At 43.9% G+C, this 24,536-nt stretch overlaps 1 protein-coding gene across 1 annotated transcript in view; it reads right to left on the reverse strand.

The window, feature by feature from the left end:
* Positions 1-24,536, reverse strand: part of RAD18 (RAD18 E3 ubiquitin protein ligase) — a 121,592-nt gene that overhangs the window by 40,793 nt on the left and 56,263 nt on the right. The gene's annotated exons all lie outside the window — the stretch shown is intronic.

The raw sequence follows: 24,536 nt of genomic DNA on the forward strand, positions 1-24,536 counted from the left end.
ATACATTTGCACAACTGCTTTTCTTTATTAAAAATCATTCATCTTAAGACTTTGCATATTAAGTTTCAGCTATCTGATTTTTTTTTTTTTTAATCCGAGAGCTGAAGTAAAAAACTGAAGTACTTATCTCGAAAAGGTTGACAACAATAGGGGAAGGGCAAATGGCCCTCTCTGGGTGCATCTACACATGCAATTAAGGTGGAGCAATAACCTCCAGCACAGCTGACACTGGTGTCAATTGCTCCCAGGAGCAGCATCTACACATGCATCCAGAACTGCAGATGTTTGAGCTGGGGCGGAGCAGACCCAGGCTGGCAGGGGGCCTGGGGGTCAGCCCTGGACACCAGGTGGTGGTGTCAGGCAGCAGATGGGCTGGCTGGGGCACAAGGGTGTTAAATGAGGAGCTATGAACCAGGGAGCCCCTGCACTTTAGCACCCTTGTGCCCCAGCCAGCCCCTAAAAATGTCTACACATGCACTTCAGCACACAATATCATATGAGATGTTACCCTCCCCAAGACCTTTACCATCAAGCTACTGCCCTAGAATAACCCTTTTGCCTGTTCAGCCACCCTTCTGGACATAGCATAACAATTTCTATGTAGGTGGCAGGTAAGAATTGTTTCTACCTCATAAAAATGCAGCACCACCCAAATATGCCATCACTGGGCCTCCTGCCCCCAGTATGCTTGTTTTTCTCATTGATTTGCCATGTCTTGATGGGCTCCTTGGAGCTGTTAAATGTCTTTCCTGTAATTAGCACAATGAGGCTTTGATGTGATTGATCTCTCATTACTCAGATTCCTAGGCAAAGGCCAGAGAAGACCACTCAGGACACGTAATCTGACATTCTGTATACACAGGCTGTAAAAAAAAATTTCCAATATACTTCTGTTGTGTTATAAACAAGTGTTAGGTACTAATATATTTTCTTTTGCTAATTAGTCTTCAAAATCCTTCCCTAAAATCCACTTCTTTCTACATTTTCTCTAACAATAACCCACTCCAGCAGTCCACTTTTCCAAAATATAACAAGGTTTTATGAAAAGGATCATGACGTGCAAACCTGATAATAAGGTACTCCAACTTACTTTGCCTCCGCTGTGGCTCACAATACTGCAGGCCTAACCAGGTGTGAGTTAAGTCTAAAGATTAGTGCAATGTAAATTCCAACTGTATAGGGTGCATCTACGCAAGAGGCTACGCTGCTGTAGTGACAAGCTACAGCAACGTAGCTCATCGCTACTGAAATAGTGTTGGTGGGTACAAACCGTGACACCAACACTTCTTCACAGTAGAAACGAGCTACTGTGCAGTAGTGTCAGAAACTATGTGTGCGGTGCCGGGACTACACAATAATGCCGCTTACTGCGCAGTTATTTAGTACTTGCTTAAGTAACAACTGCACGGTCCAATGCATGTGTAGTTGCTTCCACAGTCTCCTACGAGCAATAAGAAAAGCAGGAATAGTCTGACCCTACCTCCCATCCAATTCCCCCTCCAGTTGCCCCAGGAATATAACCTAATGTCCAGAAGGTTTATGGCAACTTTGATTTTCTTAGGCTGCTTCTTCACCATTTGGCTTAGATCAAGTGAGCATTTGGCAAGAAGAAGAAAAATTGTTGTCTTTAAAGCACCTCAAGCCTTCAGAAGTAATACAAAGAGTTCTTAGGGCAAAAATGAAGCCTTACATTGATTTTTTTTCCCCTATACCTTCCAGGCAGTCATGTAACAACCAGGAGATGGGCCAGGGTATTCTCGTAACAGAATGACCTCCAAACAAGCCCAAACAGAGGCTCCAAGGCAGTTTGGAAAGAAGCTCGGCTGCACAATGAAACCTAAACACACAATTCTTTGTCACAGTAATAACATACCAAGGAAAGCAGTTAACAGGACAAGGGGAGCAAACAGCTCACCATAAGGACAAGGCCATAAATAACATACCAGCCCCATAAGACAAAGGAGAGATATGGACATGTAATAAGATGGTGAATAAGGCAGGAAAATCTGTGCCTACCCAAACTGTTTCTACCAGCCACCTGAGAAGCTTTTGTGTAAAAGCATCCAAAGGATATCAAATGCAAGTAGTTTGTGAAACTGAAAGAATTAAGAAGTCCCAGTCCTCAAGTATTTGTTGGTAAGCACAAGACCTCTTACAATAGTATAATCAAAACTGAAAAGCAGTTCATATTATAACAGGCAGTAACAAAAACTGAATGTTACACTCAAACATAAAAGCAGGTGGAAATCAGCTTTGGCTTTAGTTCATGGATGTAACAATTTAATGTCTTTATTCATGGTTAGTTGAAACTGGACATAAACTACTTACGCCACTACCAAAAAAAGGCCTAAGGGGTTTTTTTCAGCTAAATACCTATCGTCTGCAACTTGTAAAAGATCTGGTAGTTGCAGGTATTTTCCAGAGATATTTAAAAGTGCAATAAAGCAAAATTCAGAGCTAGATTATACACCTGGCCTTTCTCAGATAAAATTCAAATAGTGACTGCCAGACCTACTGCAGAATAAACCACCTCCTGCCCCCACAAGAAAGTATTTAGGCTATCAAGTGCAGGATGGCTAGAAAAGGAAACTCTCAGGACCTTTTTTCAATTTAAGGAGGAGCTCTTGCTAGTTGTTGAAAGGCACCAAGATTTTGCAGAAAAAGGTTAAAGAAGATGCAGGGAAATCATTTAGGAATTGAAAACGTCAAGGAAGGGCTAGAATGTTTTATACTTCTTTCTTTGCCAGTCCCTTGCAGTTGAGGATGACTGTCTTTCATGACTGTCTTATCTGTGTGTCTGAAAATGGCTGATGAGGTCTATCTGGGATTGACAGACTCAACTGCTGCTCAGACATGCGTTTCTGCGCAGGGTGGGTCAGCTTTATTGGCACTGGGTTCTTGAACTTGTCCTGGACACACTGTTTCTGCACATGAGGTTTCAAAGTACTGAAATCCCTGCAGCAGACTCTTTCTCCACTTGGGGTGGTTCTGAGTGACAGGCTCCCACAAGTTGACATGAATGTTGCATTTTTTTAAGTTGTCCTTAAGAATATGCCTGCAGCACTTTCTCTGCCCTCCTCTTGAGCATACACCTTGGCTGACCTGGGAAAATAAAACTTACTTTGGAAGTCAAGAGTTGGATATCAAGATGACATAGCCAGCCCAACAAAGTTGATGACAAATGACCATCACCTCTATATTTGGTGTTTGCTTGCAGGAGGACACTAACATTGGTGTATCCGTTTCCCTACTGGATTTGGAGGATCTACTCAGGCAGTGGTGATGGTACTCCTTTCAACAACTTTAGATGTCTCCTGTATGTTATCCATGTCTCAGCTCTGTACAGCAAGGGGAGATCACGACTACTCAATAAACCATGAGCTTTGTTTTGGATCTGATGTCACAATCTTTGAACACCCATTTCTTCAGGCATCCAAAGGCTGCACTTGCACACCTGAGGCAATGTTGGATTACTTCATCAAATGTCAGTCTTCTGCAAGAGATGGCTTCTGAAGTACAGGAAATACTCAGTGTTCTCCAGAATCTCACCATGGATCTGGATTACTGGAGCTGGTGACTGTTCATTAGGAGCTTGTTGGTGGAAGCCTTAGCCTTCTGAATATTAAGTGTCAGTCCTATTTTCTTGTATGCCTCGGTGAAGATGTCGCCAATTACCTGAAGATTTGCATGCAAATGAGCACACACTATAGCATCATGCTTAATGCATGCTCCAAATGAACAGTGACTTTGACAAAACTGTGAAGTCTTATTATATACAACATATATGTAGGCTAACTAAAGAAAAAAAGTCCACATTCTGGAACAGAAAAAAAACCTAGCAAAAAAAGCAGTTTACCTTGACTAGAAAGAAATTCTGTTCTTTTTCAAAAAAATTAGTCCCTGTGGTAGATTTATTTAAAAGACACAACAGCTAAACAGAAAATCCTAGGCACAAATTCATTTTTCACCTAGCATAATATCATCCTACGATGGAATACAGTTTAATGGGCCTGAGTTGAAGCAGTTTGCAGTGAGGTACGGTTTTAGGGTGCAGATAAATGACCTATTTACTAGGTAGTAAACTGATGTTACTCAACACAGTACACAGCCTTATAGGTAGGGCTCTGGAGTGGAGTGACTTAAGTTAACTCACAGAAAGAGTGGATTAACATACAAGTATACCATTTGTGTGTCTGCTCTCCTACTCCATTTCATCCCAAGGTAGGTGATCTTGGTAGATCAATGCAACCCAGCTCCTTTGCCACCTATTACATTGGCATCTGATGAGGTAAACAGTTGACTATGAAAGATTATGCCTCTCTGAATCCATTGGTCTCTAAGGTGCCAGCCTGCCTTATAGTCTGCCCAGTACCTTCAGAAGCAGCCAGTTTGGGAAGGCTGGCTGTGTGTCACTCAAAAATAATCATTATGCTATATGTATGGCAGTTTTGCTGCTGTGCAGTAATTACTGCTGTTTCAGATCTGCTTTGAGATATATTATATTTTCTCAAATATAACACACAACTTTTCCATCCTCCCCTCCAAAACTGAGTCCTCCCCCCAAACCGGTGCATAATTTATGCTATTTTATTTCCTGGAGACACTATATGCCATGAAGCTATCAAGGTGGCTTGCCTTAACCCTCTCTCAGCCATAGCTATTGGCTGAGCATTGTAGTTTGTGCACAAAACAGCAAGTGAGCCATTAGTAACATCTTGATGAGGTTTGTGATGTGATAAAAACAATTTATTTACAGGAACTTATAGAAAGAGCTACTTGTAGTAAAAAAATAAATTTTGCTACAGAGCTTGCAAGGGCCTGGGAACTAACCTCATGTGACACAAAGTCCCTCCGGGAATACAGAGTGTCCAAAAAGTATAGCATAGCAGAAAAGAGTGCTACACAAGGAAGTTCCTGGTGCCACATTTCCTGGACACTTGGCTGCTGACAGACATGGGGGAAAAAAACAAAACCAAGAACAGAACACTGCTTTACTGGAAGAGGCACCTTGTTGGTTCGACCCAGAGCCCCAGCGCCTATATATATCAGGCGATTCAGCAGGGCTTTTTGGTGCTTTTATCTAAAGCTGATTCAATCTGCTCTATAGAGATGTTGGGCGAGCTGCGGCAAATTAATGCCATGCCTCTTCTGGGCATGCATTGCACTCAGTGTGAGGGCATGCCAAGCTCAAAACGCTATTTTTGGGGTTTCTTTTCCCATGTCTGTAAGTAGCCTTTATGTTTCCAGGAGGACTTGCTCCATGTCACAGTTGGGCATGACCCTGAAAAAAAAATTTCCCCTACATTCTGCCTTCCAGTAACAAGATGTGTGTTATCTGAGAGCATATTGTAAATGATAAAAATACAGTATTTCTGTCTTCAGGGTATGACCACCTGCCTGACCACCACAATCTCCACCATATGCAAACCGGTCAACTTCTTTACCAACCCCATTAAACTCAGCTTCATGCCCTTATCCTGGTACCCTCAAGGCACAGTGTGTTAGCTCAATGCTCCCCATCAAGTTATTCATGTGACCAAAGCAGGTGGTAGAGCTCAGAGGACATCTTCAGCACAATCCTAATGCCTGACCTGCCTGTTCTACAGAGTCACAATCCCTTTGACAAAACGAGCTTTCAAAACAGAACTGATACTGCCTAGTAAGTAGAAGAGGGGCCTCCTATTCTCCCTTAATTTAGCAAACAGCCCAATTGACCAACACACTGAAGATCTTGTAAAGGAAAAGATACTAAACTGGTCACAGAATGAGGCCCTAATGTTAGCACCCAGCAACTCACCTGGTTTAAACCAATGCTGCTCAAATGATGCCAAAGCAGCTCCATCTACGGATACCAGCTCAGGATCAGACTCTTGCCCTCTTCAGTGAGGATTTTGAAATTAAGCTGCCATGTTTCATTCTACACCTTTATGGCTTAGCAAAAGTCACACAAAGTAGAATGTCCCTTGGCACACGTGGTGAATCTATCCAGCATTAATGAGTACTTCCTCCATACACTGAGAGATTTTAAAACAGCAGCAATTTGTTTAAAAAAAAAAAAGAGATTGAAAACCACCCTCATTATGTGCCATGCTTTAAATAGGATGAAAAATGTCACCCCTCGCAGCTCATTCAATGATTTAATTATCTTCCTCTAGGTTTCTTTTCCAGTCTTCCCATTGTGAAAGGAGTTGTGTAAAATGTGGCTTTGGTCCCAGAAAATAATGTACCAAAACTATTTATACAGAGCACAGCAGTTCTGTGAAAGCTTTAGGCTTGACTCAATTTAACAGCTTTGGGAAATTATTCCTTAAAATTAAATGTATTTTTGTTTTATTGCTCATTTGATATGTTGTATTTTCTTCTCTTGGCAAGTTTATCCATTGATGAAGAGATATAACTTGAAGTCAGTGTCATTTCCCATAGTTACATACTATAGTAAAAGTCTGAAAACTTAAGTCAAGGTGTCCTTCACAATTTTTTTTTTCAATGAATGTATCTATTTCTTGAATAATATTAGCGGGCACGTAGTTGTTAAATAATTTACTAATTTCTAGACCTGATGCACTATACCCATGGTCATATATAAAAGCAGGAATTTATTTACTGGTCTTAATGAGATATGCAATAAGCATTGTGTTCTAATGCAGGGATGGGTAATTGGCCTACTGTATTTAATTACTAAAAAAAGGAGTTTAATTGTCTAATTAGGGAACAGGATATGATAGTGCCAGAAATCATAACATTTTCTTAAACTTAACACAGTTCGTTGCTTCTCTCAATTGCTATTCTGCCAAAAAAACCCACCAAACAAACAAACATGGGAGTTTTGGCTTTTAAAGATACTGAATGTGTCAGGCAACCCTTGAATATTGTTGGATGATATCTTATTATCATTAAGAAGGAAAGCAGGATAACCTCATGAATTGGAGCAAAATGCACAGCATTTAAACTTAAAATGTAAATTACACTTTTTCTTAAAGAAAGTTATACTATATTGACTCATACTTTTGATGAAAAATTCACTTTAAAATGTAAGTGTAAGAGTTATTTTAATTGATTTGCAACATAAATAAAATATGAAGAAAATAGTAATTATAGTGTAATACAGCTCTACGAATGTACCCTCCAGAATAGATATATCAACTCTAATGCATGTATTCTGGAAGAATAAGTCCAATGTTTTCAACTGCTTTTACTTGGAAAAGAAACTCTGGAGTAGGTAGGGAAGCCTACAATGGAGTAGATAAAAGAGAAGACTATTTAAAGAAAAAAACCATAATTTCCGTGAAAAGTAACTGAGCCAAGTCACCAACTTCCCTATGCTGAAGTATGGAAAAAAGTTGGGAGTACCATAAATAATGAAGCTTCCAAACTACAAAATCCTCCTGTAGAGCTATACTGTCCTTAGTTTAAATAAAGTTCAGCAGAGGATTAGCACCCTTACTTCTTCCAAGCACACCTGGGAAAGAGCATGTGGGATGGGCATTCCAAGCACACCTGGGGAAGAGCATGTGGGATGGGCATCCTGCACTGCAGTGCTCTCCACTACAGTACAGTAAGCAGAGATAGCCATAAATACAGGTTTCCCTCAATTTATGTGGGTTTTTTATATGTGAATTCACTCTTATGCAATGAGCATATTTAGACCCATAATTCGTTATATGCAAGGTAAATTCACTCTTATGCGAGCAGCATAGATGCCCCCTCCCCCCCCCCCAAGTTAGTAAGTCTGTGGGGGGAAGGGAAAGGGCCATGGCCCCACTCACCCCAGCCCTAGCTGCAACAGCACCAGGAGCAGCCGATACCAGCTGTCTGCACCAAGGCATAGCACAGCCCAGAAGCAGAGGTGAGTGGGGACAGGCAGAGCACAGTGCAGCCCAGTGACTGCAGGCAGCTGGCACCGGCCACTCCCAGGGCCGCTGCAGCCGGGGCTGGGGTGAGTGCTGCTCTGTTCCCTCTGCTTTCCCGCATTGTGCAGGCCTGGGAGCAGCACCCCTCCCCTTCCCTAGTCCCAGCCTCACTCCCTCCCTTCCCGCCATGGGAACCTATCCCTATTTGTTACGTTGTAAAGTGGGCCACTTTATGTGAATTTGATTTATGCACTGTTCTCCAGGAATGCATGTACAGCATAAATCAAGGGAAACCTGTATGGGGAATATGCCACAGCCAAGAAGGGAGCAAAGAAACTAAGACGCGTTCTTCCTCGTGCTCTTACTTGAGTGACACAACTGAATACTGATTCATAAAAAATGGCTGATTCTATTACCTAATGGTAAGAAAGACTCTTTAAAAAACAAGTTATGGCAGGAAGGCCAACCATGAGAAACAGATTCATATGCTGGGCTAGAGCAATACTAGCACAACTTCCCTTCCCCAAACATCTACAAAGATTTCAAGAAATAAAAAGGTTCAGATCTAAAATGAAGGGTAGGCTATACACAAAAATGTAAGGTTGGCTTCCTCAAGAGGAAACCAGAGTAGCTGACCTGAGTTTTGCGTTGCTATTTCTGTGTTAGATCCTCTAGGAGAAAGAGAAAAGGAGTCCCCCAGCACAAGGGGACTCCTGGTTTTTGCACCTCTAAACATGACATTTTTTAAAACGAAAAAAGACTTAAAATTATTTGACATTTCCAGTGTGTGTTTTCATGTCGGGGCAGGGTTGTTCCATGCAATCGCATGGCTCTCAGAAACCAAAGAAAAATGTTAGTGCCCCTCCTCCGCACCCCAAACAAATTGTGGTTTGGAAAAAGGAACTCAGTGGAGGCAACAGGCAGCTGCCTTGCACAGATCTGCACCCATCACAAACTGCTTTACTTAAGGCCTTGCCATCTTTTTTTGAACTCTTTACAAAAGGGAGCATGTGATCTGGCTTTCTGGGAAACCAGAAGAGAAACTGCAATATGTAATACTCTAAGCGCACTCCAAAGACTGACAGCAATGAGCTAAATTTATGTTTACTGCATGAATTTATGTTTCCTGCACATATGTGATGTGACTGGACCAGCCTTTTCTGTTAACTTCTTGAACTAACACAGTAGCTGGTTCTCAGGGTTAGAGGTTAGGCAATCTGATACAAATTTAAAACACTACCATACAATGCAGAGAGAGGACATCCCTGAGGAAGAAAAGAAAACGCTTTGGAATTCGGGGGCTGCTCTGGCCTCTTCCCAGTGGGGAGGAATGGGCCAGGGCTGTGCTCGGAGCAGATGGCAGCAGTGCTGGGAATGGGGGCTACAAGGCAGCAGCAGCCATGGGAGGGAGGGCTATGGGGTGGCTACAGCGAATTCTGGGGTGGCTGTAGCATACCCCATAGCCTCCTTTCCCAGCAATGCCACCGCCCACCCTGCCCCGAGCACAGCCCCAGCCAAGCCTGCCCTCCCACCCCATGAAGAGGCCCTCCCTCACTGTGGGAGCTCAATCTGCACCCCCATAACCCTTCCCTCCCTGACACCCCTTTCCCCCCACAGACTTACCAGCCAGACACTGCTCTTCAAGCTGCTGGGCTGCATATTAGCAATCAGATCAGTATCAGCCAATATGGCTGGTTAATAAGCAGCCATCAGTATCAGTCAAAAAAATCTTTATCAGTGCACCCCTAACAGCTACACAGCAAAATCCTTTACCAGACTTCCTACAGCTTATTAAATGCTTATTCTTCCAAACTTTCTTGAAGTTTATCAACTGAAGACTTTAGGCAAAGGGAAACATACTGAAAATGCCTTGACAAGATAGATCACATAGAACATTTGGTCCACAGCCACTTTAGGCTTCTATTTAATGTTTAAAATTGGTATCACTTTTCCCACCAAACTTTTAGGTGCTCCAAACTCTGAAGCATTTCAAAAATAATGAAAAGAAAATCAAAACACAATTAATTTTCTAGAGTGTTCTTTCAAAAGAATGAAAAAAAATCAAAGCAATATAGTTCTCTCAAAAGAATGGAAAAACAATTACAGCAATACCTGTGAATCTCCCTTTTGTAAAAATATTGAAGCCAAAATAATTGTACATATATTTGTTCTAGTATAATTAAAATAGCTCAATAAAGGCAGGTGAATTTGACTTCACACACAACAGTTTGGGCCAGAGTGAGGTAGCACGCTGTAAATAAATTGCATTGATAAAATTGTTGGTTAGGGAATGTACATGCAGTGTTAATGCATGTTAAAATGATCTGTAATTGGATGGTCCTATTATGTTCTCTACAATGTTTTAATAAATACAATGAATCAGTTTAATGGCAAATTTTCACCATTTAACTACTGTCCATTTTAGTACAAAAAAATGGGACAGAGAAAAATTCCAAGTAACCTTTAAAATGTCTCTCTCCCTATTCTGCTGATCATCCTCAATCATTGTTACACATTCAAAACTTTTTTTAAATTTCAAAATAGCTACATATCTGTCAATCAGATGCAAAGCAACAATATGACCTACAACACACAGAAGCTAAGGATAAAAATGGACAAAGAGATTGTAAAACTTGATTAAGCCATATTCTGGCAAATTAAATGAGATTAAAATAGTAGCTGCCAATTACTCTGACCTCTTAATAGGTTTGTGTAGTTGAAGCGATAGTCTCCAATTATCACTTTCACATATTTTGAATTCCTTAGACATAAAACAAACAATATAGCTTATTTTTTCCCACTGTCTGTCATGCTGCAGAAAATAAAGAAAAAATTAATTTTGGATTTTTTCAGAAAGCATTCAAATAAAAGAACCTTTTCACACAAGTGCATTTAAATACATGTGTACTTATTATTCAAGATCAGTTGAAAATAAATAACTTCCCTAAATATAGACTAACAGAAGTCTTCTGAGTAAATGGAATGAGGCATATTTTATTTGGCAGTCAAGAATAATTGCTACTTATTCATTCCAAAACTATCTGTTAATGAAATATATGTTTGCTGCTGAAAGCATAAGCATATAGAATTCCTGTAATTATCCACAGAAGCCTTTATACTTTACTGTGTGCTATAATAATCTTACTAAGCAGTCATTCAAATGAAATCTCCATAAATGAATTTTTAATATAGAAACTTGTGTACCAAAGATGGGAAAGATGGAGAAAAAGGGCATGAAGAAAAGTGGATGTTTATGGCTGTTTTTTTCCAGAAAGAAACATTTTACAACTGATCTAACTCTATGCATCAACTAATCAGGATCATAACATGCACATACCAGTAATATTCATTCAGTCACATTCCAATTTTGCCAAATGCAAAAAAGCCTATTTGACTTGTTCATTGCTTAAGCAACATAGAGTATTTACTGCTCTAATATTTCATCAGATCATTCCTAGACAATAACATGGTCCTGCATAGTCTTGTCTAGAGTTAGTTGAATTTTTCTTTTTTAGAAAGTGCAATTGTATTCATATATGTATTATGTGGGCAAATGTCTATTTTAATAAAAACTCAATAGAATATTTTAAACTAATAATTCTTTTCAAAATGAACATTTCAACATGAAAAAAAAATTCTTCGATTTAAACTGAAACAATGCTGTACGTTTTTGGAAGTGGAAACATCTAATTCACCCCATCCACATGCTTTTCTCTCCTCCTTTTTTAGAAACAAGGAATGAAAGGTTAAAAGAAAAAAAGTATGAAAATGGGGGGGAAGGGAGTCTTTTTTAACACCTGCTAAAATTAACTTTCCACTTGGATAAAGTTGGATTTTTTTTTTTGCAATTGGAAAACTAATATAAAAGTAGGTGTAAATAGAAGGCTTCCTCTCCCACCCTACCACTTTCAATTTTTTTATTTTGTTTTATTTATTTTTTTCAGACAGAAAATATTACATGAAATTTTATATAATAAAATACTGGGAAAATTGTTTTTTAATCACCACAGCTTTTCAAAGTTTGGCCAATAAATGCATCCTAAGATTTAATTTTTATACATTTATATACATTCTACCTGACTTGCTTTGGTTAAAAGACAGTTATATTTTCATGATCAGAAATCTCTCTCTTCTGCTCTGTTCTACTGGACAACAGAAGTGTATTCTCCTTCATATGCAAGCTCCGTTTTAGGACAACAGGTTTCAGAGACTTCTCATAATTATTTTAACATAGGATCTGTTCAACACTACCATTTCTCTAAGACTGCCACTGTTATTTCAATGCCTTTCTAAAGCTTAATTTCACTCACTGCAGCTCTGAATCATTCCAGTTCAAATGGACCTACGTTCTTTCCAGTTGGTAAAATCAAACAGATACACAGCTTGTCACCTACTGAAGGAAGTTGTCAATGGGTTAAGAGCTTTTTGCTCAAGAAACCAATTCTTGACATTGACAATTTACCAATTAGTATCAACGTACAGCTTTTTTTAAAACAATGTGAAGCACAACATGCTTAAATGCAATGCTGGGGGTCCTGGGAGTATCAGATTTCCATTCCAAAGGACATAAGGCACGTGAGACACAAAAGTCCTTCTGTAAAACATGGGGGAACACGTCCTTCTCTCTGTGCCCCATTTCACAACCCAGTTATCAAGGTTGTGAAGGCTGGATCCACCCCAAAGGAGGAGTACTCTGCACTGGTCCAGACCTGTAGGGAGCAAACCACAGAAGCCAAGGCTGCGACTGAACTCCTACTGGCTACACGTATCAAGGACAATAAAAAGTCCTTTTTTAGACATGGGGGAGCCGGATGAAAAGCAAGGGTAACATTGGACCCCTGCTAAACCATATGGGTCAACTGACAACCAACGCCTAGGAAAAAGCCAACCTGATCAATGGGTATTTTGCGTCAGTTTTTCACCAGCCCCAGGGGATAGCCCTGCTCAATACAGTGTGGGACAGCCAGGGTGAGGGAGAACTGTTACCCTTCATCACTGTTGACCATGTGAAGGAACCTTGAGAGGCTGGACACCTTTAAGTCAGCTGGCCCAGACAGCTTACATCCCAGGGTATTTGAGCTGGCAAGCATCATAGCTCAGCCACTGGCATGGATCTTCGAGAACTCGTGGTGCTCAGGAAAAGTGCTTGAACATTGGAAGAAGGCCGATGCAGTGCCTATCTTCCAGAAAGGGAGGAAAGTAGATCCGGGGAACTACAGGCCCAACAGCCTGACCTCCATCCTGGGAAAGATCTTAGAGAAAATCATCAAAGAGACCACTCTTGACAAACTAGCTGAAGGCAAGTTCTTGAGGGATAGCCAGCACAGGTTTGTTGAGGGTATGTCTTGCCTGACCAATCTCATCTCCTTCTACGAGCAGGTGACATATCACCTGGACAAGGGAGAAGAGATTGACGTCATATACCTTGACTTTAAAAAAGCTTTCGATCTGGTAACCCATGATCGTCTTACAGAAAAACTGGCCAATTGCGACCTCGGCTACATCACAGTCCGCTGGCTGGCGAATTGGCTTCGAAGTTGGACCCAGAGAGTGGTAGTTGATGGAAATCAATCACTGGGGTGCGCCGAGACCAGTGGGGTCCCCCAAGGCTCCGTCCTTGGGACTATCCTTTTCAACATCTTCATTAATGACATGGACATTGGTGTCAGAAGCGGACTGGCCAAGTTTGCTGGTGACACCAAACTTTGGGGAAAAGTGTCCACACCCAAGAACAGGATGGTGATCCAGGCTGACCTTGACAGGCTCGGAAAATAGGCAGACAAAAACCTGATAGCCTTCAACTCTGAAAAATGCAAGGTTCTCCACCTTGGGAAGGAAAACCTGCAACATGCTTATAGGCTCGGCAGTGCTACGCTTGCTAGCACCATGGCCGAAAGGGACTTGGGGGTCATGATTGACCACAAGATGAATATAAGCCACCAATGTGATGTTGCAGCAAGCAAAGTGAGCAAAACTCTGGCTTGCATCTATAGATGCTTCTCTAGCAACATTTGCAGTCAGGAACCATCAGTATAACATACATCTACAACTTCAACAGCAGAGCACAGTACTTAATTTTCTTACTGCCACAAATCTAAAACAATGTCTAAACATTTTACCTCTACTAACACTTGCTGCAGTCTTTAAACATGTACTTCAGCTACTTGTCAGGGAAGGGCTATTGTGTCCTTACACTGTGAAGAGACATTTCTACACAGGCAGTAGGACAAAAGAATGATGATAAGGAAAGTTCTTTACTGCATTCAACGAATGGCTAAAGTAACAAAAAACTGCCATCTAGGAAGAGGTGCTATGCTTACACTGTCAGCATTTTCCAATTTAAATATTTCATAAATACCAATTTCATGAAACACCTGCATTTTGATTATTAAAGAAAATGTAACTGTCCTCCCTAGCACATATCAATACAGGCACTCCAAAACCTCAGACAAATATCTTCAGGACAAAAAAACATACAAAGAAGTCAGTGTTACCTAAGCATCATGCTTAGGAATTAAGAAACTGCTACAGATAGTTTAGGAAATGTTTGATTGTTCCACTATTTTGCAAATTTACATTTTGAGGGAGAAACCTTGCTTTTTCCAAAAATGTGGTTAATGCTGACAATTTTTCCCAACAAAATCGTCTACATATTTCAGATGCTCATGGGTTTTTTTATTTAAAATTATCTCCATTCTGAGTCTCAAAAGAACAAACAGAAGTGAAATGGAGGTGGTGAAAAAACCTGAATGAAGATATGTGAACCAAACTTTATGAGAATGGCTCCTGCCCGGCAAGCACTGCTTGCTGCTTCTACTCTGCGCCCTGGTGCTGCTGATGGCATCAGCATCCCCCCCACGCCCCTTTCCTCCCCCCCACCAGCCTTACCAGCCAATGCTGCTCTCCAAGCCGCCGGATTGCACTCCTGGCCCTGTGCATGCTGCGGCTGTGCACATGCATGGGGCATTTATTGGCCACGTTGTCGGCCACAAGGCAAAAAAAGCCAATTTCCAATACTGTCAATTTTCCCTACATCAGTGCTGATGCAATACCGATGTATTTGTGCACCTCTATCCACGTGAATTAAGTTCTACCTTGACACTAACAGATACAGAAGATGGCCCCTAAGACGTATGTCCTAAAATTAATTTGCAATGTAACAGAAACTCAAGATTCTTTATGTAGAGCCAACCCAACATCTTCCTGCCTCCTAAGAAAAGGGTTTCATTGAATCAGATTAAAATTCAGATTTTTCAGTCTTACTGCCAAACAGTTAGCTTGAAGTTGAGAAAATGAATAAAACAGATGAGAACTAGACATTGTGTTCATATGCCATTAGCCTGATGTCTCCTCCACAGCTTTCTCCATGGAAATGAAATAGTGAGGAAAGACCTAGGACAACACAGTAACAGGACTGCTAGGGGCCTTTGGACTCAGTGGGTGTATCTACAAGTCGTTTACTGCAGAGTTGACTAGTTAGCTTGTGCGGTGCTATTAGGACAACTCGTTAACTCTGCCATAGGTTAGTACTGCCCAACACAAGTACTATCCTATGGCAGAATTATTTACTCCAACACAACACACTTGTAGACACTGACCGGGCTGGCTGGGGCACGAAGGTGCTACAGCGTGAGAGCTGCCTGCCAGCTAGCCCCATACTGAAGCACTCTCATGCCCCAGCCAGTGCCTCCACAGCACATTGATCCAGGTCAGAGCAGCCTCAGGCTGGCAGGCTGATCCCCAGGGCCCCCTGCCAGCAAGGGTTGCTCCACCCTGGTTTAACATGCTACAGTCCCAGGCACACATGCAAACGCAGCACCTGGGAGCAATAAACTCTGGCACAAACTGCACCAGAATTTATTCAGCCACATGACTTGTGCATGTAGCCACACCCAGCATTTCTGAAACACAGTCCCTCAATGGAAAGTCACAAGAGTTGGACTCCAACCAAGACTTGCAAACAAGCTTCCAGTTGGGTTCCAGTTTACGAATACTATACAAACTAGACCTGTTGGGTTCATGGGTTCACAAACTCTCTGTCCACTGAAACTGAGTCAGAGCCTTTGAGGTATATTTGGCTGAAGACTTAAAAAAAAATGAGGTTCCAAGAAAAACTGAACACTTCAGACAGCCAAAAACTCCAAGCAAATAACACGCACACTGAAAGAGCCAACACAGCTACACTTAGCCGAGCAAACAAGAGGGAAAGCTGACACAAGATGGGAGACAGCGGTTGGGTTGTCTACAGAGCACAGAAATAAGACATTCCTATTGGCAGACAGAATGGGATGGGCTACGTAGCAACCTGCGTCAGTGGCAAATTAGGCTCAAGAAAATAAAGTTTTTACTGACAAAAAAAATTAAATACAAAGGGTACAATTAAAAGCCATGTTCATGGTTTTGTTAAACACTGATAGAGAAAATGCTCAGGGTCCAAGTCTCCCTAAGGAAATGCTATTCTTCATCAAATAAACATGCAAAGCAGGCAGCCTACTGTGTGCACTACAATACACATGCTAATTTACAAACTGGGAAAACCTACAACTGCTCATCTGAGACGGAAGATGAAGCTTTTTTATTTTGTTTCAATCATCTCAGACAGAAGTAGAGGAAAACCAGGTACTCCAGTGTCAAACTTGTACAAAGACAAGTTGATCCAAATAATCTATCATACATTGCTGTTGCTAGCAGCTACAGACAAACTGCTCTACGCAACCACACTTTGGATCCACTAAATAACATAACCATTGGCCCAAACTGTAGATGTCATGTGCCACATAATTGATAGCTCTGGAGAATATGCATTGAGAGATTTTTTTTATATGACGATACAACTACCATTACTCACACATAAGACTGGTAACAGGGTGGTCAGTCTGTTAGTCTGAAGACTAAAAAAAGGTAGCAAAAAGTAAGGTAGCACCTTAGACACTAACTGAGGGGTAAGCAATTATTGGGGCCCGAGGGCCACATAGGCTGTTTTGGTAAGCTGTCGCAGGCTAGGTCAGTACTCCCACCTCCCCCCAGCAGCAACTCACCAAAACTCCCTATGTGGGATGGGGCCCCAAGCAGTGGTGTTCTGGAGCAGGAGGGGCAGGCAAGGCTGGGATCACAAGGTGGGGTCACAGGGCAGTGACAGCACGAGGCCAGGGCCAGGGCCGGGTCAGAACTACAATCCGCTGCCCACACACACACACCCCTGTAATTCGGGCTGTGCAAAGCTTTGGTCCCTGATTCGATTCAGCAGAGATTCAGCCCAATTTGGTGGCCGAATCTCCAAATCCGAAACGAATCAGGGGACCCTTTAATCTCTCTGAAGCAAATCAGAACCCCCAAATCGATTCGGAGAGATTCAGAGATTCGGACATAGACACAGCTTTAACTGTTTTTTTCAACATATCTCTAGGCAGCAGGGCTTGTAAGTGCTGCAGTGCTGGGGCACATGGAGTGCCCCACAGAAGCACGGGGGGCTCCCCAGTGTGCTCAGCAGCAGACCCAGAAGTGGACCAGAAGCACTTCCGGTCCACTTCTGGGTCTGCTGGGGAGTGTGCCGGGGGGGACCCCCACGCCCACCCCCGACTCAGTGACTGGTGCCTCCTGGGTTGGGGGGGGCACCCGGGGTCCCCCTGCAGCCGATTATTGAGCCAGGGAGACATGGGGAGGCCCCCAGCATGCTCCCGGGCAGACCCAGTACACTTCCATGTTTGCCACCGAACACATGGAGGACCCCCCCCGCACTCCTGTGGGACGCTCCATGCACCCCAGCATCACAGCCATCACAAGCCACACCTGCTACCTCAAGGTATGTAGAAAAACCTTTTAAAGCTGTGTCTATGTCTGAACTGCTGATTCTCCAAATCAGCATCGAATCTTCAGATTCGGATTCAGCTGAATCAAATCAGGGACAGTGATCCGAATCAACGAATCGAATCACTGACCCTGATTCAGGCTGAATCAGGATCTGAATCGAGTAGGGCCCACTTCGCACACCTCTACCTGTGATGGGTGCGGGTTCCACAGGCAGAGGTGTGCAGGGAGCAGAGCATAGCTCTGCCCCACCCCAGCCCCACGCTGCCATCACCCCACGATCCCAGCCCTAGGCCCAGATGCAGCTCCCTGCCCACACAGCTCCTCGGAGATGCATCTGGGGCTGGGGCCAGGATCTTGGGGTGGTGACAGTGTGAGGCTGAGACGGAGCTGGAAGCCACCACCAAGCCTCACTCGGGGGCTGCAGCACCCGAAGGGAGGAAAAGAGGGCTGAGAGTCGCATGGAGGAAGCTCGGGAGCAACTTAACCTACCCCTACTCCTCTCCCCTTGCCCAGTCTGGGGCATGCAGAATGGAGGAGGGAAGGGGGTGGACCCAGTGGCGACTCCATGCCCCACCACTTGTACCAACCAGGAACAGGCCAGGGCCAGCGGAGGCGAGTGGTGCTAGGGCACCCCTTCCCATGCCACCAGGATACCTGAACAACAGCAGCAGCCCCCAGGCCCTCCAGCTTGGCAGGGTGGAATAGCACAGGGTTGAGTGGGAGCCCATGGGAGGGTGCTGCATCTAGGGCCTGGGCTGGGTCTCCATGGAGGCCAGCCCCTAGCCCCAGATGCAGCTCCCTGCCCAGCCACACGCTGTCTCCATGGAGACTGGCCTCATCACCCCACACCATTTCACTGTGCCCCACACCAAGCCAGCAGGGCTGGGGGCTGCTGCCACTGCATGGGCATCCCAGGGCAAGCTGCAGACTGGCATGGAGCAAGGGTGTCCTAGCACTGCCCAGCAGGGCTGAGGGACTCACTGCAGGCTGAACAAAATCACTCCACAGGCCATATTTTGCCTACCCCTGGACTAACTGGTTCAGAAGCATGAGGTTTTGTAGGCAATAACCTACTTAAATAAGACAAGTAGGCAATAACCTACTTATTGTAGGTTATTGTAGGCAGTAACCTACAATAGACTCAGTGCAACTGAATAAAAATAAAATGACAGAACAAAAGGTGGATAATTCTTCTAAATATTCATTTATAAAGGAGACTGACAATTCAGAGGTTTTACCCAGTCAATTGGAAAACAGCTGATTACAGTTATAGAGAATTTCTAGCTACCCAGCACATTTTCAGTTACAATCGCGCTGAGTTTTTTACCAAGGAACAACGCACCACAAGTGGCTGATATAACTGCCTGTGGGCACCGTGGAAAACAAGTAACTGCTCAGTCTTCCTCCTCGTAAATTTTAAATCGTTATCGTTACATTTTAAAAGAAGGCTCCTTAGCTTAATTAAGAAACTGCTTCTGCAATCCAGTTTGTTAATCCTGGCTGTGGCAATGATCAGTGAGTGGAGGAAGACTGGAGTCCTTGGTTCTCTTTCAGCAGCCACTAACTTCTCGTATGATCGAAAGCCAGGCATTTAACTTTTCTGTATTTTGGCTTCCTTATGTGAAAATCGTATTGGTGTAATGCCTTTCTGAGCTATCTGCTATTTCAAGGAACAACTATTCTCCCCAGTTCTTAAGCTTTGCTGGTTTGGAGGTTTCTTTATTAAATTCTTTATTAAATGTTCTTTATCCTTATCTGACCAGACATTCAATAAATAGCACTTTTTTTTTTTTTTTATCAGGTCTCCTGGCAAGAAAGCTATTTCTACCAGTATTTCTGTCTCCACTCCTGGGAAACGTGCTTATTTCTGGCATCTATCCCATATCCTCCTTTTCAACACTGAAACAAAGAATTAAAATCCCCTTGCATTAATTAACTTTGTCTTTTATTTCCTCTTCTGTCATATTAAATTGCTCTTGGAAGCCCTTCTATCTCCACCTCCACCTTTTCCTTAAGAACTGAAAATGTCTTATTATTGAAAAGGATAAAACAAACAATCTATCTTGCTTTTATTCTCTACCTTGTCTGCTTTTTTTCCCTTCACAACATATCTCCATTGTACCTGATATTTTACAAAACTGTATCTTTTCTTTCATCTCTATCTATCTCACACAGACATGTGATTATAAGCCTACTTCTTGGTTAAATGTCACTCTTACAGGAGAGCAGTTTCTTGTGAGGACCATGAGATGCATGTGGCCTGATTCTCAAAAGATCCTAAAGAAGTCACAGCTCTCATTGATTTTGATGGAAACTAAGGATGTATAGCACTTTTGAAACCCATGCCAGAAGGTTTTATTACCAATTTCACCTCAGACAACTTAAAATATCACCACAAGCAAGTCTTTAAATTCTTTGGCCCAATGTGACCACCTTTGAATTGCAGGAGCAGTAGTGACACTCCCCTGGTGACCTTGAGACCTTTGCCTTGCTCCAACTCAAGGGTACCCTACCCTTTCTCACCCCCCTGCCACACCTTGATGTATTTATTTGATCGAAAAGGAGATTGCCCAGTAGGTCTTAGCATGAGCCGCAATTCCTCTGACAACCAGCAGGTCCCTCTTAAACCCCGACGGGTTCAATCCTGACCTCACGGTAAGTGGGCCCTCTCAGCCCATCCATGCACCCCTAGGAAGCCCGTGGCCTTAAAGCGTTATTCATCATCTCTGACCTCCTCTACAGAAGTGCCCATGCCTCACAGGCATTACTATACAATCACTCCCTTGTCAGGGCCTCAGTCTTCTTGGCCCCAACCACTTTTCTCTAGCTGAGTCTTCTAGCCCAGGTCCACTGGGGCTTTTAGGCCCCAGATCTTGTCTCATACACTTTGGGACAAGAGGCATATACTTGGTCTCATATACCCCATCTCTGCCCCATCTTGGGCATTTTTCTTTAAGCCCTGTTTTGGCTCTATTTGGGCCCCCTAGCCCTGTCTCCATCCTGCTAAGGGCACTGAACCCACCTTGGCTCTGTCTGGGCTTCCTGGCTCTGTCTTGATCCTACTCAGGGCACTGAGCCTAATTTGGTTCTGTCTGGGCCCCATGGCCCTGTTTGGCTTCCAGCCGTGCTAGGCTTCAACTCCTTGCTAAGTTACAACCTCCTTTAGGCTTCAGCCTGCTCTGTGGTTTTGAGCCTTTAGCCCTGGAAGGACTCAAAACACTCTCATGCCCTGGGGCACAACTGGGACCTCCGCCAACCCCTGATAGTTCTGCTGGTTTAAACTTTAATGAAAAATAAGCCTGCTGGCAATAATACAAAATAAACCTGCTCTAGGTCCAAGCATCAACAGTAGCTTACAGTTAGGGCAGCAAGGCTTCCCCTTCCCCTGAGGTGCATCTCTCCAAGTCATCAATGGCGTACTGGCAGTCCTTAGGGAAGCTCAAAAGTCAGCCAGGTATCCTCCTGCAGTTTTTCTGAACAGGAGCTTGGCAGGGTAAGACTGCCTGACCTGGGTCAGGCTCCAGGCTTTTATGCTGTGCAAGCCCTGTCCCTTCCAGTAAGGTGGTACTCCAGCCCTGCTCATTAGGGTCTGATAACTGGTTGCCATGGCAGTTTAACTGCTGCTCTAGCATCCTCTTGCTACCCAAGCCAGGCTCTGCCCTCCTCCTGTCCAATTGCAGAGCAGCTAGCTCTACAATAGACAGTCATAGCTCTTTGTCCCTAGCTGCCTGCTCCCTTGCAGCCAACTTACCCCAGGCAGAGCTCTCCTGACTGGCTGAGGATATGCTCCTTCATCCTACCTACTGGGCAGCTCCCTGCCTAGGCAGCAATGTTTTTTTGCTGCTTTCCCTCTTGTGGCTAGCCTTGCTCAGCTGTCTGGACTCCATCTGATTCCATTTCTCCCCTTAAAGTAACAGAAGCCCCAGGCTCTCTGTTACACCTGGATTCATATGCCTAAAGTGAGAATTAAGCAACATTGGGCACATCTACACATGCACCCAACTGCACAGTAGTTACGTGCTTTAGCAAGTACTAAGCAACTGCACAGTAACCACTGGTACTGTGCAGTTCCAGCGTTGCATGGGTCGTTTCCAACCCTACTGCACAGTAGCTCGTTGTGGCAGCGTCACAGTTTGTGCCCGCCAACACTATGTCGCCATAGCATCTTGGACCCATTTACACCAAAAGTTAAAAACTTCAATCTCACCCCCCCACTCAACTATCAGTTAATACTAGAGGTGCTTAAAATTTTCAACATCAAAGCTGTCACAGCTCCACTTTTAAACACATGTGGAAGCTACTTGAGCCTTAACAGGATCTACACCCTGCCAGGAGCTAGAAACCAGGCATTCTTCCACTCATCTATCTGATAAGCAGTTATAACAAGTCTTCCAAATCAAATCCCACACAAAATGCAACATCAAGCCTTAAAAGCACAGAAGGAATTGATATCACTGGCTCTCAGTTTATACAACAGTTCAGAATTAGAGCACCAACCTGGAACAGGGACCCATATCCAAACTTATTTTCTGCTTGAGGAGATCTGAACCCAACATGCCAGGTCACAGTAAAGTACTTTATACAGCAGTCTAGAGGCTATTCTGTGATAAAGACTTTGTGGGCCAGTAGGAGAGATGGAGTGAGCGTGCTTCTTGTCACTGGTAGGCATTACTGTACGGCTTTGGGGACTTTGTTGGCACCCTGCCCCCCAGTGACGTCAGGGTGAAATTCTATTCCGGTGCCCCCTAGATGGTCTGGGCACTGCCCCCTTTTCTCGCCTGCCACGTCTTTGGTGTTGTTGTTGGGGAGGCAGTTCCCTGTCGGAGGACCCAGAGAGGTCTCAACCCTGTGGGTGTCTTCGTGGGGCTCCAAACCCCCTCTTTACCCAACCCTTACATCCTTGGCCTGGGTAGATGCTGCTCCCCGCAGGTCTTCCCACACTGCCCACCTTGATAGGGTCGGGTCTTCCTGGCCGTCAATCTTAGGGGTCCGTCCCTCATCTCTGGGTTGGCTTCCCCTCGCCTGAGAAACTAAACCTGCCCCATCCAGGGTCAAAATGTAACTGAAGAACTCAGCTGAAAATGACCGGCTTCTGCCAGTGGGCTCCCGAGATTCCTTCTCTCTGGGCCTTTAATTCCTTGGGGGAGACTTGTCTGTCCCCTTTATCTTACTAGCCATGTCCAGCCCTTGCCAGCTCTTCTGGCGTCACCTCTCTGAGGCCCGGCTGACCTGTGGTCCCATCGCTCCGGTCCCTTCAGCTGGCACTGTCTACTTGCCCCTCCTGGGGGCTTATGATTCCCCATGCTCTGCCTGCTGTAAGGCTGTCTGGGGATGCCTGCGAGCCTAAGGAGCTGTACCCAGCCCCAGTGTCTGAGCTCCTGGTCAGAGCCCGTCTGTTTCCCAGCAGGATCCCTTGAGGCTGCTGCCTCTCAATGGAGCTCCCTTGGCCCCGTCAGCCCCTGGGGCAGCCCTCTGCCTCACCCATCGGGGTCCTCCGGCAGGCGACCAGCTCCTTCTCGTGGCGGCTGGGGCTGGAGCCTACCAGCTCTGCAGCCAGCGTCTCCCAGCTGGCGCTCTGCTCCTGCTTCCACGGCCCCGGCTCAGCTGGATCCCCGGCTGCCTTTTGAACAGCCCGCGCTGCTCAGGAGCCACGCCCCCAGCTCTCGCTGATACGCAGGCTCAAGCAGCTGCGAAAAACTGCTGAGCCTGCTTTTGTGTCGGCATAGGCATTCGGGTCTCTCTCCAGCTGCTGCCCATTTTTGTTCTTGAGGTAAGTATCGGGGCACACTGTTCAGGGTCTGGGCCACGCTGTGGGGGGGGGGGGGGGGGGAACTCCTGCCTCCCCTCTCACACTTCTCTAAACTTGTAATTAGGGTATCCACTTGGGTTCAAATGCCACTGATAAATCCCTGGAGACCAGTAATGCCTTAGCAAATAATACATTTGCTAAGGGGTCTTCTTAAATCTGTCAAGCCCTAATGTTGTTAGGACAGCTTTGATCTAATTAAAGACAAAGAACTGGAATTTCTGGTATCAGAGGAGGAAGAAACAATGGTACAGCACAGCAGAGGGGGAGCCAGGAGAAAGGTTCCAGTCCTTGCTAGCTGCTACTCTGCTGCCTGAGCTTTCACAACTTCCTGTGGATACCTTCAGATTCTAGACATAGGAAGCCTCTTTCTTTAACAAGAATGCAAAGGGACATTTTTCTTTAAGTCCTGCTATAATCAGGTATCTGGATCAACTTAGCACCACAGCCAAAAACAAAATTATTGTGAAAAAAGAAAAAATAAAGAAAAATGAAAAGTTAATTAACAGCTGCATTTGATCTTCCCTCTCCCCCAAGAAAGCAGGGCAATAGGTTCCATTATTGCAAAAAAATCTTTATCTGGGCGTTGATCATCTTGTTACTTGACATGGAAGCAGATGGCAAATTACAGAGTAACAAGTAAACATCCTAAACAGATAATAAACTTATTTTTAACACACAAAGGGAAGGTTTCATATTAACAAAGTAATTCACTACCAAAAAAACCCAAAAACAAACAGCTGAGTTTCTTCTAAAAATGTTACCCTATAGAAAGAGCATGAGTTTGTTACATAATTTATAAGAGCATCTTCAAGTCACCACTCTACACTACAAAAAACTTTCTTCCAACAAGCACAAAAAAGAGGCCCAGTGAAAGGCAATGTGATTTAATAGTCTGAGTAGGAGACTAGCAGTCAGGATTCCTGGGTCCTGTGTTATTCTGCCACTGCCTGTGAGAGAGAGCTTGGATAAGTCATTTAACCTTCTTGCCTTCCAATTTACCCATCACTAAAATGGGTATGAAACAACATACCCAAGTAACAGAACTTCTCTGAGTTTAATGTTGGGAA

This window comes from Alligator mississippiensis, chromosome 12 (assembly GCF_030867095.1).
Source record: "Alligator mississippiensis isolate rAllMis1 chromosome 12, rAllMis1, whole genome shotgun sequence".
Lineage (NCBI taxonomy): Eukaryota > Metazoa > Chordata > Crocodylia > Alligatoridae > Alligator > Alligator mississippiensis.